The 20,764-nt window shown below is 47.8% G+C and overlaps 1 protein-coding gene across 2 annotated transcripts in view; it reads left to right on the top strand.

Annotated features, from left to right (window-relative positions):
* Positions 1–20,764, top strand: part of dennd2b (DENN domain containing 2B) — a 105,160-nt gene that overhangs the window by 14,419 nt on the left and 69,977 nt on the right. The window lies entirely within an intron of this gene.

Here is a 20,764-nt window from a genome sequence, read left to right as displayed (position 1 = left end):
CAGTCACACTCATGTCCTACACACTCACCCTCATGTCCGACACACTCACCCTCATGTCCTACACACACACACTCATGTCCTACACACTCACCCTCATGTCCTACACACACACACTCATGTCCTACACACTCACCCTCATGTCCTACACACACACACTCACACTCATGTCCTACACACTCACACTCATGTCCTACACACTCACCCTCATGTCCTACACACACACTCACCCTCATGTCCTACACACACACACTCATGTCCTACACACACACACTCATGTCCTACACACTCACCCTCATGTCCTACACACACACACTCATGTCCTACACACTCACCCTCATGTCCTACACACACACACTCACACTCATGTCCTACACACTCACACTCATGTCCTACACACTCACACTCATGTCCTACACACACACACTCACACTCATGTCCTACACACACACACACACACACACTCATGTCCTACACACACACACACACACACACTCATGTCCTACACACACACACACACACACACACACACTCATGTCCTACACACACACACACACACACACACACACTCATGTCCTACACACACACACACACACACACTCATGTCCTACACACACACACACACACACACTCATGTCCTACACACACACACACACACTCATGTCCTACACACACACACACACTCATGTCCTACACACACACACACTCATGTCCTACACACACACACACACACACTCATGTCCTACACACACACACACACACACACACACTCATGTCCTACACACACACACACACACACTCATGTCCTACACACACACACACACACACTCATGTCCTACACACACACACACACACTCATGTCCTACACACACACACACACACACTCATGTCCTACACACACACACACTCATGTCCTACACACACACACTCATGTCCTACACATACACACTCATGTCCTACACACACACTCATGTCCTACACACACACTCATGTCCTACACACACACTCATGTCCTACACACACACACTCATGTCCTACACATACACACTCATGTCCTACACACACACACTCATGTCCTACACACACACACACACACACACACATTCATGTCCTACACACACACACACACTCATGTCCTACACACACACACACACACACTCATGTCCTACACACACACACACTCATGTCCTACACACACACACACACACACACACTCATGTCCTACACACACACACACACACTCATGTCCTACACACACACACACACACACACTCATGTCCTACACACACACTCACACTCATGTCCTACACACACACACTCACACTCATGTCCTACACACACACACTCATGTCCTACACACACACACTCATGTCCTACACACACACTCACACTCATGTCCTACACACACACACACACACTCATGTCCTACACACTCACCCTCATGTCCTACACACTCACCCTCATGTCCTACACACACACACTCACCCTCATGTCCTACACACTCACCCTCATGTCCTACACACACACACTCATGTCCTACACACACACACTCACACTCATGTCCTACACACTCACACTCATGTCCTACACACTCACCCTCATGTCCTACACACACACACTCACCCTCATGTCCTACACACTCACACTCATGTCCTACACACACACTCATGTCCTACACACACTCACCCTCATGTCCTACACACTCACACTCATGTCCTACACACTCACACTCATGTCCTACACACTCACCCTCATGTCCTACACACACACACTCACCCTCATGTCCTACACACTCACACTCATGTCCTACACACACACTCATGTCCTACACACACACACTCACCCTCATGTCCTACACACTCACACTCATGTCCTACACACACACACACTCACCCTCATGTCCTACACACTCACACTCATGTCCTACACACACACACTCACCCTCATGTCCTACACACACACACTCACACTCATGTCCTACACACTCACCCTCATGTCCTACACACTCACCCTCATGTCCTACACACTCACACTCATGTCCTACACACACACTCTCATGTCCTACACACACACACTCATGTCCTACACACTCACACTCATGTCCTACACACACACACTCATGTCCTACACATACACACTCATGTCCTACACACACACTCATGTCCTACACACACACACTCATGTCCTACACATACACACTCATGTCCTACACACACACACTCATGTCCTACACACACACACACACACACACACACTCATGTCCTACACACACACACACACTCATGTCCTACACACACACACACACACACTCATGTCCTACACACACACACACTCATGTCCTACACACACACACACACACACACACTCATGTCCTACACACACACACACACACTCATGTCCTACACACACACACACACACACACTCATGTCCTACACACACACTCACACTCATGTCCTACACACACACACTCACACTCATGTCCTACACACACACACTCATGTCCTACACACACACACTCATGTCCTACACACACACTCACACTCATGTCCTACACACACACACACACACACTCATGTCCTACACACTCACCCTCATGTCCTACACACTCACCCTCATGTCCTACACACACACACTCACCCTCATGTCCTACACACTCACCCTCATGTCCTACACACACACACTCATGTCCTACACACACACACTCACACTCATGTCCTACACACTCACACTCATGTCCTACACACTCACCCTCATGTCCTACACACACACACTCACCCTCATGTCCTACACACACACACTCACCCTCATGTCCTACACACTCACACTCATGTCCTACACACACACTCATGTCCCACACACACTCACCCTCATGTCCTACACACTCACACTCATGTCCTACACACTCACACTCATGTCCTACACACTCACCCTCATGTCCTACACACACACACTCACCCTCATGTCCTACACACTCACACTCATGTCCTACACACACACTCATGTCCTACACACACACACTCACCCTCATGTCCTACACACTCACACTCATGTCCTACACACACACACACTCACCCTCATGTCCTACACACTCACACTCATGTCCTACACACACACACTCACCCTCATGTCCTACACACACACACTCACACTCATGTCCTACACACTCACCCTCATGTCCTACACACTCACCCTCATGTCCTACACACTCACACTCATGTCCTACACACACACTCTCATGTCCTACACACACACACTCATGTCCTACACACTCACACTCATGTCCTACACACACACACTCATGTCCTACACACACACACTCATGTCCTACACACTCACACTCATGTCCTACACACACACTCTCATGTCTTACACACTCACACTCATGTCCTACACACTCACACTCATGTCCTACACACTCACACTCATGTCCTACACACACTCACACTCATGTCCTACACACACACACTCATGTCCTACACACACACACTCATGTCCTACACACTCACACTCATGTCCTACACACTCACACTCATGTCCTACACACTCACACTCATGTCCTACACACACACACACTCACACTCATGTCCTACACACACACACTCACACTCATGTCCTACACACACACACTCACACTCATGTCCTACACACTCACACTCATGTCCTACACACTCACACTCATGTCCGACACACACACACACTCACACTCATGTCCGACACACACACACTCACACTCATGTCCTACACACACACACTCACCCTCATGTCCTACACACTCACCCTCATGTCCTACACACACACACACTCACACTCATGTCCTACACACACACACTCACACTCATGTCCTACACACACACACTCACACTCATGTCCTACACACTCACACTCATGTCCTACACACTCACACTCATGTCCGACACACACACACACTCACACTCATGTCCTACACACACACACTCACACTCATGTCCTACACACACACACTCACCCTCATGTCCTACACACTCACCCTCATGTCCTACACACACACACTCACACTCATGTCCTACACACTCACACTCATGTCCTACACACTCACACTCATGTCCTACACACACACACTCACACTCATGTCCTACACACACACACTCACCCTCATGTCCTACACACTCACACTCATGTCCTACACACACACTCATGTCCTACACACACACACTCACCCTCATGTCCTACACACTCACACTCATGTCCTACACACACACACTCATGTCCTACACACACTCACACTCATGTCCTACACACACACACTCACACTCATGTCCTACACACACACACTCATGTCCTACACACACACACTCATGTCCTACACACTCACACTCATGTCCTACACACACACACTCACACTCATGTCCTACACACACACACTCACACTCATGTCCTACACACTCACACTCATGTCCTACACACACACACTCATGTCCTACACACACACACTCATGTCCTACACACTCACACTCATGTCCTACACACACACACTCATGTCCTACACACTCACACTCATGTCCTACACACACACACTCATGTCCTACACACACACTCATGTCCTACACACACACACTCATGTCCTACACACTCACACTCATGTCCTACACACACACACTCATGTCCTACACACTCACCCTCATGTCCTACACACTCACACTCATGTCCTACACACACACACTCATGTCCTACACACACACACTCACACTCATGTCCTACACACTCACACTCATGTCCTACACACACACACTCATGTCCTACACACTCACACTCATGTCCTACACACTCACCCTCATGTCCTACACACACACACTCACACTCATGTCCTACACACTCACACTCATGTCCTACACACACACACTCATGTCCTACACACTCACACTCATGTCCTACACACTCACACTCATGTCCTACACACACACACTCACACTCATGTCCTACACACACACACTCACACTCATGTCCTACACACTCACACTCATGTCCTACACACACACACTCATGTCCTACACACACACACTCATGTCCTACACACTCACACTCATGTCCTACACACACACACTCATGTCCTACACACTCACACTCATGTCCTACACACACACTCACCCTCATGTCCTACACACTTACACTCATGTCCTACACACTCACACTCATGTCCTACACACTCACACTCATGTCCTACACACTCACACTCATGTCCTACACACACACACTCACACTCATGTCCTACACACACACTCACACTCATGTCCTACACACTCACCCTCATGTCCTACACACACACACTCACACTCATGTCCTACACACTCACCCTCATGTCCTACACACACACACTCACACTCATGTCCTACACACTCACACTCATGTCCTACACACTCACACTCATGTCCTACACACACACACTCACACTCATGTCCTACACACACACACACTCACACTCATGTCCTACACACTCACCCTCATGTCCTACACACACACACTCACACTCATGTCCTACACACTCACACTCATGTCCTACACACACACACTCATGTCCTACACACACACACACTCATGTCCTACACACTCACACTCATGTCCTACACACACACACTCATGTCCTACACACTCACACTCATGTCCTACACACACACACACTCATGTCCTACACACTCACACTCATGTCCTACACACACACACTCATGTCCTACACACTCACGCTCATGTCCTACACACACACACTCATGTCCTACACACTCACACTCATGTCCTACACACACTCACACTCATGTCCTACACACACACAATCACACTCATGTCCTACACACTCACACTCATGTCCTACACACACACACTCATGTCCTACACACACACTCATGTCCTACACACACACACTCACACTCATGTCCTACACACTCACAGTCATGTCCTACACACACACACTCATGTCCTACACACACACACTCATGTCCTACACACTCACACTCATGTCCTACACACACACACTCATGTCCTACACACTCACACTCATGTCCTACACACTCACACTCATGTCCTACACACACACACTCACACTCATGTCCTACACACCCACACTCACACTCACGTCCTACACACACACACACTCACACTCATGTCCTACACACACACACTCACACTCATGTCCTACACACTCATCCTCATGTCCTACACACACACACTCACACTCATGTCCTACACACTCACACTCATGTCCTACACACACACACTCACACTCATGTCCTACACACACACACTGATGTCCTACACACACACACTCATGTCCTACACACTCACACTCATGTCCTACACACACACACACTCATGTCCTACACACACACACTCACACTCATGTCCTACACACACACACTCACACTCATGTCCTACACACTCACACTCATGTCCTACACTCACACTCATGTCCTACACACTCACCCTCATGTCCTACACACACACTCACACTCATGTCCTACACACACACACTCACACTCATGTCCTACACACACACACTCATGTCCTACACACACACACTCATGTCCTACACACTCACACTCATGTCCTACACACACACACTCATGTCCTACACACTCACACTCATGTCCTACACACACACACTCATGTCCTACACACACACACTCATGTCCTACACACTCACAGTCATGTCCTACACACTCACACTCATGTCCTACACACTCACCCTCATGTCCTACACACACACACTCACACTCATGTCCTACACACACACACTCACCCTCATGTCCTACACACTCACACTCATGTCCTACACACACACTCATGTCCTACACACACTCACCCTCATGTCCTACACACTCACACTCATGTCCTACACACTCACACTCATGTCCTACACACTCACCCTCATGTCCTACACACACACACTCACCCTCATGTCCTACACACTCACACTCATGTCCTACACACACACTCATGTCCTACACACACACACTCACCCTCATGTCCTACACACTCACACTCATGTCCTACACACACACCACACTCACCCTCATGTCCTACACACACTCACACTCATGTCCTACACACACACACTCACCCTCATGTCCTACACACACACACTCACACTCATGTCCTACACACTCACCCTCATGTCCTACACACTCACCCTCATGTCCTACACACTCACACTCATGTCCTACACACACACTCTCATGTCCTACACACACACACTCATGTCCTACACACTCACACTCATGTCCTACACACACACACTCATGTCCTACACATACACACTCATGTCCTACACACACACTCATGTCCTACACACACACACTCATGTCCTACACATACACACTCATGTCCTACACACACACACTCATGTCCTACACACACACACACACACACACACACTCATGTCCTACACACACACACACACACACTCATGTCCTACACACACACACACACACACTCATGTCCTACACACACACACACTCATGTCCTACACACACACACACACACACACACTCATGTCCTACACACACACACACACACACACTCATGTCCTACACACACACACACACACACACTCATGTCCTACACACACACACACACACACTCATGTCCTACACACACACACACTCATGTCCTACACACACACACACACACACTCATGTCCTACACACACACACACACACACACTCATGTCCTACACACACACACACACACACACTCATGTCCTACACACACACACACACACACTCATGTCCTACACACACACACACACACACTCATGTCCTACACACACACACACTCATGTCCTACACACACACACACACACACACACTCATGTCCTACACACACACACACACACACACTCATGTCCTACACACACACACACACTCACACTCATGTCCTACACACACACACTCACACTCATGTCCTACACACACACACTCATGTCCTACACACACACACTCATGTCCTACACACACACTCACACTCATGTCCTACACACACACACACACACTCATGTCCTACACACTCACCCTCATGTCCTACACACTCACCCTCATGTCCTACACACACACACTCACCCTCATGTCCTACACACTCACCCTCATGTCCTACACACACACACTCATGTCCTACACACACACACTCACACTCATGTCCTACACACTCACACTCATGTCCTACACACTCACCCTCATGTCCTACACACACACACTCACCCTCATGTCCTACACACACACACTCACCCTCATGTCCTACACACTCACACTCATGTCCTACACACACACTCATGTCCTACACACACTCACCCTCATGTCCTACACACTCACACTCATGTCCTACACACTCACACTCATGTCCTACACACTCACCCTCATGTCCTACACACACACACTCACCCTCATGTCCTACACACTCACACTCATGTCCTACACACACACTCATGTCCTACACACACACACTCACCCTCATGTCCTACACACTCACACTCATGTCCTACACACACACACACTCACCCTCATGTCCTACACACTCACACTCATGTCCTACACACACACACTCACCCTCATGTCCTACACACACACACTCACACTCATGTCCTACACACTCACCCTCATGTCCTACACACTCACCCTCATGTCCTACACACTCACACTCATGTCCTACACACACACTCTCATGTCCTACACACACACACTCATGTCCTACACACTCACACTCATGTCCTACACACACACACTCATGTCCTACACACACACACTCATGTCCTACACACTCACACTCATGTCCTACACACACACTCTCATGTCTTACACACTCACACTCATGTCCTACACACTCACACTCATGTCCTACACACTCACACTCATGTCCTACACACTCACACTCATGTCCTACACACACTCACACTCATGTCCTACACACACACACTCATGTCCTACACACTCACACTCATGTCCTACACACACACACTCATGTCCTACACACTCACACTCATGTCCTACACACTCACACTCATGTCCTACACACACACACACTCACACTCATGTCCTACACACACACACTCACACTCATGTCCTACACACACACACTCACACTCATGTCCTACACACTCACACTCATGTCCTACACACTCACACTCATGTCCGACACACACACACACTCACACTCATGTCCGACACACACACACACACTCACACTCATGTCCTACACACACACACTCACACTCATGTCCTACACACACACACTCACCCTCATGTCCTACACACTCACCCTCATGTCCTACACACACACACACTCACACTCGTCCTACACACACACACTCACACTCATGTCCTACACACACACACTCACACTCATGTCCTACACACTCACACTCATGTCCTACACACTCACACTCATGTCCTACACACTCACACTCATGTCCGACACACACACACACTCACGTCCTACACACACACACTCACACTCATGTCCTACACACACACACTCACCCTCATGTCCTACACACTCACCCTCATGTCCTACACACACACACTCACACTCATGTCCTACACACTCACACTCATGTCCTACACACTCACACTCATGTCCTACACACTCACACTCATGTCCTACACACACACACTCACACTCATGTCCTACACACACACACTCACCCTCATGTCCTACACACTCACACTCATGTCCTACACACACACTCATGTCCTACACACACACACTCACCCTCATGTCCTACACACTCACACTCATGTCCTACACACACACACTCATGTCCTACACACACTCACACTCATGTCCTACACACACACACTCACACTCATGTCCTACACACACACACTCACACTCATGTCCTACACACACACACTCATGTCCTACACACACACACTCATGTCCTACACACTCACACTCATGTCCTACACACACACACTCACACTCATGTCCTACACACACACACTCACACTCATGTCCTACACACTCACACTCATGTCCTACACACACACACTCATGTCCTACACACACACACTCATGTCCTACACACTCACACTCATGTCCTACACACACACACTCATGTCCTACACACTCACACTCATGTCCTACACATACACACTCATGTCCTACACACACACACTCATGTCCTACACACTCACACTCATGTCCTACACACTCACACTCATGTCCTACACACACACACTCATGTCCTACACACACACACTCATGTCCTACACACACACACTCATGTCCTACACACTCACACTCATGTCCTACACACACACACTCATGTCCTACACACTCACCCTCATGTCCTACACACTCACACTCATGTCCTACACACACACACTCATGTCCTACACACACACACTCACACTCATGTCCTACACACTCACACTCATGTCCTACACACACACACTCATGTCCTACACACACACACTCATGTCCTACACACTCACCCTCATGTCCTACACACACACACTCACACTCATGTCCTACACACTCACACTCATGTCCTACACACACACACTCATGTCCTACACACTCACACTCATGTCCTACACACTCACACTCATGTCCTACACACACACACTCACACTCATGTCCTACACACTCACACTCATGTCCTACACACTCACACTCATGTCCTACACACACACACTCATGTCCTACACACACACACTCATGTCCTACACACTCACACTCATGTCCTACACACACACACTCATGTCCTACACACACACACACTCATGTCCTACACACACACACTCATGTCCTACACACTCACACTCATGTCCTACACACTCACACTCATGTCCTACACACACACACTCATGTCCTACACACACACACTCACACTCATGTCCTACACACACACTCACCCTCATGTCCTACACACTCACACTCATGTCCTACACACTCACACTCATGTCCTACACACTCACCCTCATGTCCTACACACACACACTCACACTCATGTCCTACACACACACACACTCACACTCATGTCCTACACACTCACCCTCATGTCCTACACACACACACTCACACTCATGTCCTACACACTCACACTCATGTCCTACACACACACACTCATGTCCTACACACACACACACTCATGTCCTACACACTCACACTCATGTCCTACACACACACACTCATGTCCTACACACTCACACTCATGTCCTACACACACACACACTCATGTCCTACACACTCACACTCATGTCCTACACACTCACACTCATGTCCTACACACACACACTCATGTCCTACACACTCACAGTCATGTCCTACACACTCACACTCATGTCCTACACACTCACCCTCATGTCCTACACACACACACTCACACTCATGTCCTACACACACACACTCACCCTCATGTCCTACACACTCACACTCATGTCCTACACACACACTCATGTCCTACACACACTCACCCTCATGTCCTACACACTCACACTCATGTCCTACACACTCACACTCATGTCCTACACACTCACCCTCATGTCCTACACACACACACTCACCCTCATGTCCTACACACTCACACTCATGTCCTACACACACACTCATGTCCTACACACACACACTCACCCTCATGTCCTACACACACACTCACCCTCATGTCCTACACACACACACACTCACCCTCATGTCCTACACACTCACACTCATGTCTTACACACACACACACACACACTCATGTCCTACACACACACACTCACACTCATGTCCTACACACTCACCCTCATGTCCTACACACTCACCCTCATGTCCTACACACTCACACTCATGTCCTACACACACACTCTCATGTCCTACACACACACACTCATGTCCTACACACTCACACTCATGTCCTACACACACACACTCATGTCCTACACATACACACTCATGTCCTACACACACACTCATGTCCTACACACACACACTCATGTCCTACACATACACACTCATGTCCTACACACACACACTCATGTCCTACACACACACACACACACACACACACTCATGTCCTACACACACACACACACACACTGATGTCCTACACACACACACACACACACTCATGTCCTACACACACACACACTCATGTCCTACACACACACACACACACTCATGTCCTACACACACACACACACACACACTCATGTCCTACACACACACACACACACACACTCATGTCCTACACACACACTCACACTCATGTCCTACACACACACACTCACACTCATGTCCTACACACACACACTCATGTCCTACACACACACACTCATGTCCTACACACACACTCACACTCATGTCCTACACACACACACACACACTCATGTCCTACACACTCACCCTCATGTCCTACACACTCACCCTCATGTCCTACACACACACACTCACCCTCATGTCCTACACACTCACCCTCATGTCCTACACACACACACTCATGTCCTACACACACACACTCACACTCATGTCCTACACACTCACACTCATGTCCTACACACTCACCCTCATGTCCTACACACTCACCCTCACCCTCATGTCCTACACACACACACACACACACTCATGTCCTACACACACACACACTCACTCATGTCCTACACACACACTCATGTCCTACACACACTCACCCTCATGTCCTACACACTCACACTCATGTCCTACACACTCACCCTCATGTCCTACACACTCACCCTCATGTCCTACACACACACACTCACCCTCATGTCCTACACACTCACACTCATGTCCTACACACACACTCATGTCCTACACACACACACTCACCCTCATGTCCTACACACTCACACTCATGTCCTACACACACACACACTCACCCTCATGTCCTACACACTCACACTCATGTCCTACACACACACACTCACCCTCATGTCCTACACACACACACTCACACTCATGTCCTACACACTCACCCTCATGTCCTACACACTCACCCTCATGTCCTACACACTCACACTCATGTCCTACACACACACTCTCATGTCCTACACACACACACTCATGTCCTACACACTCACACTCATGTCCTACACACACACACTCATGTCCTACACACACACACTCATGTCCTACACACTCACACTCATGTCCTACACACACACTCTCATGTCTTACACACTCACACTCATGTCCTACACACTCACACTCATGTCCTACACACTCACACTCATGTCCTACACACACTCACACTCATGTCCTACACACACACACTCATGTCCTACACACTCACACTCATGTCCTACACACACACACTCATGTCCTACACACTCACACTCATGTCCTACACACTCACACTCATGTCCTACACACACACACACTCACACTCATGTCCTACACACACACACTCACACTCATGTCCTACACACACACACTCACACTCATGTCCTACACACTCACACTCATGTCCTACACACTCACACTCATGTCCGACACACACACACACTCACACTCATGTCCGACACACACACACACACACTCACACTCATGTCCTACACACACACACTCACACTCATGTCCTACACACACACACTCACCCTCATGTCCTACACACTCACCCTCATGTCCTACACACACACACACTCACACTCGTCCTACACACACACACTCACACTCATGTCCTACACACACACACTCACACTCATGTCCTACACACTCACACTCATGTCCTACACACTCACACTCATGTCCTACACACTCACACTCATGTCCGACACACACACACACTCACGTCCTACACACACACACACACACACACTCATGTCCTACACACACACACTCACCCTCATGTCCTACACACTCACCCTCATGTCCTACACACACACACTCACACTCATGTCCTACACACTCACACTCATGTCCTACACACTCACACTCATGTCCTACACACTCACACTCATGTCCTACACACACACACTCACACTCATGTCCTACACACACACACTCACCCTCATGTCCTACACACTCACACTCATGTCCTACACACACACTCATGTCCTACACACACACACTCACCCTCATGTCCTACACACTCACACTCATGTCCTACACACACACACTCATGTCCTACACACACTCACACTCATGTCCTACACACACACACTCACACTCATGTCCTACACACACACACTCACACTCATGTCCTACACACACACACTCATGTCCTACACACACACACTCATGTCCTACACACTCACACTCATGTCCTACACACACACACTCACACTCATGTCCTACACACACACACTCACACTCATGTCCTACACACTCACACTCATGTCCTACACACACACACTCATGTCCTACACACACACACTCATGTCCTACACACTCACACTCATGTCCTACACACACACACTCATGTCCTACACACTCACACTCATGTCCTACACACACACACTCATGTCCTACACACTCACACTCATGTCCTACACACTCACACTCATGTCCTACACACACACACTCATGTCCTACACACACACACTCATGTCCTACACACACACACTCATGTCCTACACACACACACTCACACTCATGTCCTACACACTCACACTCATGTCCTACACACTCACACTCATGTCCTACACACTCACACTCATGTCCGACACACACACACACTCACGTCCTACACACACACACTCACACTCATGTCCTACACACACACACTCACCCTCATGTCCTACACACTCACCCTCATGTCCTACACACACACACTCATGTCCTACACACTCACACTCATGTCCTACACACTCACACTCATGTCCTACACACACACACTCACACTCATGTCCTACACACTCACACTCATGTCCTACACACACACACTCATGTCCTACACACACACACACTCATGTCCTACACACTCACACTCATGTCCTACACACACACACTCATGTCCTACACACTCACACTCATGTCCTACACACACACACACTCATGTCCTACACACTCACACTCATGTCCTACACACTCACACTCATGTCCTACACACACACACTCATGTCCTACACACTCACGCTCATGTCCTACACACACACACTCATGTCCTACACACTCACACTCATGTCCTACACACACTCACACTCATGTCCTACACACACACAATCACACTCATGTCCTACACACACACAATCACACTCATGTCCTACACACTCACACTCATGTCCTACACACACACACTCATGTCCTACACACTCACACTCATGTCCTACACACTCACACTCATGTCCTACACACTCACACTCATGTCCTACACACTCACACTCATGTCCTACACACACACACTCACACTCATGTCCTACACACACACTCACACTCATGTCCTACACACACACACACTCACACTCATGTCCTACACACACACACTCACACTCATGTCCTACACACACACACTCACACTCATGTCCTACACACTCATCCTCATGTCCTACACACACACACTCACACTCATGTCCTACACACTCACACTCATGTCCTACACACTCACACTCATGTCCTACACACACACACTCACACTCATGTCCTACACACACACACTCATGTCCTACACACACACACTCATGTCCTACACACACACACTCATGTCCTACACACACACACTCACACTCATGTCCTACACACACACACTCACACTCATGTCCTACACACTCACACTCATGTCCTACACTCACACTCATGTCCTACACACTCACACTCATGTCCTACACACTCACACTCATGTCCTACACACACTCACTCACACTCATGTCCTACACACTCACCCTCATGTCCTACACACTCACACTCATGTCCTGCACACACACACTCATGTCCTACACACTCACACTCATGTCCTACACACACACACTCACACTCATGTCCTACACGCACACACTCATGTCCTACACACACACACTCATGTCCTACACACACACACTCACACTCATGTCCTACACGCACACACTCATGTCCTACACGCACACACTCACACTCATGTCCTACACACACACACTCACACTCATGTCCTACACGCACACACTCATGTCCTACACGCACACACTCATGTCCTACACACTCACACTCATGTCCTACACACACACACTCATGTCCTACACACTCACGCTCATGTCCTACACACACACACTCATGTTCTACACACTCACACTCATGTCCTACACACACACACTCATGTCCTACACACACTCACACTCATGTCCTACACACACACACTCACACTCATGTCCTACACACTCACACTCATGTCCTACACACACACACTCATGTCCTACACACACACACTCATGTCCTACACACTCACACTCATGTCCTACACACACACACTCACACTCATGTCCTACACACACACACTCACACTCATGTCCTACACACTCACACTCATGTCCTACACACACACACTCATGTCCTACACACACACACTCATGTCCTACACACTCACACTCATGTCCTACACACTCACACTCATGTCCTACACACACACACTCATGTCCTACACACTCACACTCATGTCCTACACACACACACTCACACTCATGTCCTACACACACTCACTCACACTCATGTCCTACACACTCACACTCATGTCCTACACACACACACACACACACTCATGTCCTACACACACACACACACACACTCATGTCCTACACGCACACACACTCATGTCCTACACACACTCACTCACACTCATGTCCTACACACACACTACACACAAACTCTGTTTCTCTCTCTCCCTCTCTCTGTTTCTCTCTCTCTTTCTCTCTCTTTCTCTTTCTCTCTCTTTCTCTCCCTCTCTCTGCCCCCCATCCCCCCTCTCCACCTCTCTCTCTCTCTCTTTCTCTCCCTCTCTCTGCCCCCCATCCCCCCTCTCCACCTCTCTCTCTCTCTCTCTTTCTCTGTGGTTAGGGTGTGGCACACATCCAGCTGTGTTTTACAGAATAATAAGTAAGTGTTATTGTGGAGACTCTTTGGATGCCCGACACTCTACAGATGTATTTAGTGGAAGTTGAATGGCTTGAGCAATAGCAGGATTATGTTCTTCCTGTTCAGGGCTGAATTGCTGTATGAGGGTGAAATGTGCAGCGATCTTCAGGTTACTTGGTGGAAATGAGTCCGACATAACAGACTTGGACAGATCAGATCACTAAATATCCACAGCTCCAGCTACTACATCTGGTCATTTGATATTGTTTTGTTATTAAAAGGAGTGAAATCTCAAATAGGTTCCACAAACTGCACAAACGGTTAACTTCCTGTGAGATAAAGGAAGCATTTCCATCTGCGTCAGTGTCAGAGCCGATTGGACGTCCCAGAGGATGCCTCACGCCGAGTCTGTACACAGAGACCTGCTGGGAAATTCCTCTAAAGTCCTACTAAAGTATCTGCTCGGCTAACATCTGTGCCGTGTCACTGATAGCCGCTTCAGAGTCTAATGAGTGAGTCATTTATTCACTGGAGTTATTTATACAGAAGTATTTGCCCCCTTGAATGTCCGATGTGCATTCTTAAAATTAAGTTCTTTTAAAAAATGCAGACAATTGTTGGTTGCATAAGTATTCGCCCCCCGGGTTGCTAAAACCAGAATTGTTGCTAAAACCAGAACCAAGTTTTCTGGGACATGTCTCTATCAGCTTTGCACATCTGGATCCCGATGTTTGTGCCCGTTCTTCTCTGTAAAATTGCTCAATCTCGGTTAGATTGGACGGAGAGTGAAGTCTTGTCACAGATTCTCAGTTAAGGACTCGAACACAATCACATTCTTGGTTTTGGGCCACTTCTGTTTTTAAACTCCAAACATCATCTTTTTGTAGTGCTGTGTCCATGGGTATGTCCTGTTTCTGAAGACAGAATATAAGCAGCTGTTGGAAAGCGGCCATCCTGATACATTCTCATCTTCTCAGACATTTACGGATGCTCCAATCGGCCGATGGGACGGTTGTACGCTCTGTATTTATTATTTTTTTAGATTCTTGTGGCTCTCAAATGTTTTTGCTGAACTTGCAGTGCCCCAGATGTGCTTCCCAGCTGTGTAGCCATGCTTCTTGGACAGCTGTTTCTAACTGTATGCGTACACGTTTTGGAATTAAGATCAAGTGACGAATAAAGCATGCTGATGTTGTGAGAACGAAGACAGCGAAGGCAGGAGGTGTTCTCTGTGTTGTGGTTTCTGTAGCTGAGTGAGTGGCGTGCGGAGGTCCACCTGAGCACACTGACGAGAAAAAAAGCCCCGTCTGCTTTCAGAAGTAGTTCCCATTAAACCACACGCTTTGGTGTTCTGATGTTCGGGGCAGACCTGGTGCTCTGTGGGGGTTGTTTCCTCTCAGACCTCGTGTTTGCTGTGGGCCATTCTCATGTCAGTGGATCAGATTAAACACAGCGAGAGCAGAAAAGGAAATGTTCAGGGATTTATATAGAGCTGGAGATAAGCTCAGCTCTGACACTGGAGACTCCTTCCATAAACATTTAATAAAAATCTGCTCAGAGAAAACAGGACAAGCAAAAGCTTTCTTTCTGATCGAGAAACTCCTCGTTGTAGTACGGTAAAAAATCTTCTAGAAGAAACACCCAAAACCCTGTCCACTTGCTTGAATCCTGTTAAACTCTCAGGACTGTTGCTCCGTCTTTCTGACGTTTCTCTTAACGTAGTAAATAATCCACAGGACTTACTGACTAACACGATCTTAGACGGATAACTGAGTAATAAGCCGTCGATTTAAAGGTTTAATCATTAGTGTGTCATTATAGAAATGTGTATTAGAGTTTGTTAAGCGCTTAACACCTTTACTGCTTATTTAATTCATGCACCATTCTGAAATAAATCTAATCAGACTCAGATCAGACGCCGTCTTAAAGCTTTTGTCTGTTCTTTTACATTAATCCTGGAGGAACCACATCACAGCCTGGAACATCTACTGGTCTGAATTTTAACAAGGAAGAAAACATCAGCTCGCTCTTTCCACATTTCCTGACGCATAAACTCGAGTCTTTATGCAGCTTTATCCATAAGTCTGTCTTCGTAAAGCTAATCGTTATTCCAAGTCTTGTAATTGGATAAGTTCAGCTCTAATTTGTGAGTTGCATCAAAAGGCTCCATGTTATCATCAGAGTGAAAATTACAGATGAGAGGAGAATGCTGTGTCTCAGAGCCAGAGCTGACAAAGAGACAGGATTGAACCCAGCCCTCTGTTGTGCTCATGTTCAGCGTTCTAAAATAAAAGCTTGCAGTTTGTAGGTTTGACATAATGACGCTGTTAAAGCCTGTGATTTTGGATGCAGTAAAACATTATAGTGCAGTGTAGTGGTTCTCTCCGGATCACTCCATACTTTCTCACTCGTTTTAAATCGGAAAACAAGTTCAGACCAAGCAGAAATGAAGACGAGATAGAAATGGTGTCATTTATTTCCTTTCCTCTGATGCCTCGGCATACACGTGAATAAATGGTGGGTTAGAGTGGTCCGGGACGAGGCCAGAGCCTCAGCTGCCTGTCTGATCTGTGGCTAGCGTGAGTGTTTCTAACGATTCTCCGTCCACTTACACAACTCGTGAGCTTGGTTTATTCAGCTGTTAGCAATGTGTCAGGCTGCTAAAGAACCTGGAGCACACGGCTAAAGAGTAAATCAGCTCGCTCTTCTGTACATCAGGCGTGTACGTCCACTCAACTCCGGGCCAGAAAACTAATTATAGCTCCTCAAGAATTCCTTCTGCCCGTTTAAAACAATGGAGATATTTATAGTCCATTTAGGAACAATGTAAGGAAAGTTAGGGTTAGAGCAAAAAAATGTTCAAGTTACTGCAGGCCCCTTCAGTGAACATTAAAATCTGGACTTGTGTGTAGATCAGTCTAAAGCAAAGGGTCATGTGATGAAGAATTAAACATGATGAGGTGTGCTGTCAAGGAAAATAATCAACACAGGGTGGTGTGATGAGTTACCGATACCTCCAAGACCATTCTTTTCCTTTTTTATTCCTCTTACACCACAGCAACTTACCAATATCTATTTATTACTTTTATTTATTAGGAAAAGTTTACCTCTGACACTGGAGACTCTTTCAAACCGTACAGAAATATTAATCTACATTTCCCTCAGGTCTGTTTCCGACTCCTCACAAGAGCTGCTTCATATTGTCTGTGTTTTTTAGAGAAGTGATGAATGTTGTATAGATGTAACTCATCAGTTTGTGGTGCTGTGACCGGAAATGAACTGGGGCATGTTCTGTCCAGCTTAGGGCATTTTCTGCCCAACCTGAGGCATGTTCTGTCCAGCATGGGGCATGTTCTGTCCAGCTTGGGGCATTTTCTGCCCAGCCTGTGCCATGTTCTGTCCAGTTCGGGACACTTTTCCACCCAGCCTGGGGCATGTTCTGTCCAGTTCGGGGCATTTTCTGTCCAGCTTAGGGTGTTTTCTGCCCAGCCTGGGGCATGCTCTGTCCAGTTCGGGGCACTTTCTGCCCAGCCTGGGGCTTGTTCTGTCCAGCTTGGGGCATTTTCTGCCCAGCCTGGCGCATGTTCTGTCCAGCTTGGGGCATTTTCTGCCCAGCCTGGGGCTTGTTCTGTCCAGCTTGGGGCATTTTCTGCCCAGCCTGGGGCATGTTCTGTCCAGTTCGGGGCATTTTCTGTCCAGCTTAGGGTGTTTTTTGCCCATCCTGGGGCTTCTCCTGCTAAGCCTGGAGATTTTTCTGCCCAGGGACAGGTTGGAGTGAGGAGCTGCGGTCAGACACCGCTTTATTTCACAGTTTTGTGAGGTTTGTGG

The sequence above is a fragment of the Hemibagrus wyckioides genome, linkage group LG10 (assembly GCF_019097595.1).
Source record: "Hemibagrus wyckioides isolate EC202008001 linkage group LG10, SWU_Hwy_1.0, whole genome shotgun sequence".
Lineage (NCBI taxonomy): Eukaryota > Metazoa > Chordata > Actinopteri > Siluriformes > Bagridae > Hemibagrus > Hemibagrus wyckioides.
The sequence above is the reverse complement of the archived record's forward strand: the minus strand, read 5'-3'. Positions and strand labels throughout refer to the sequence as shown.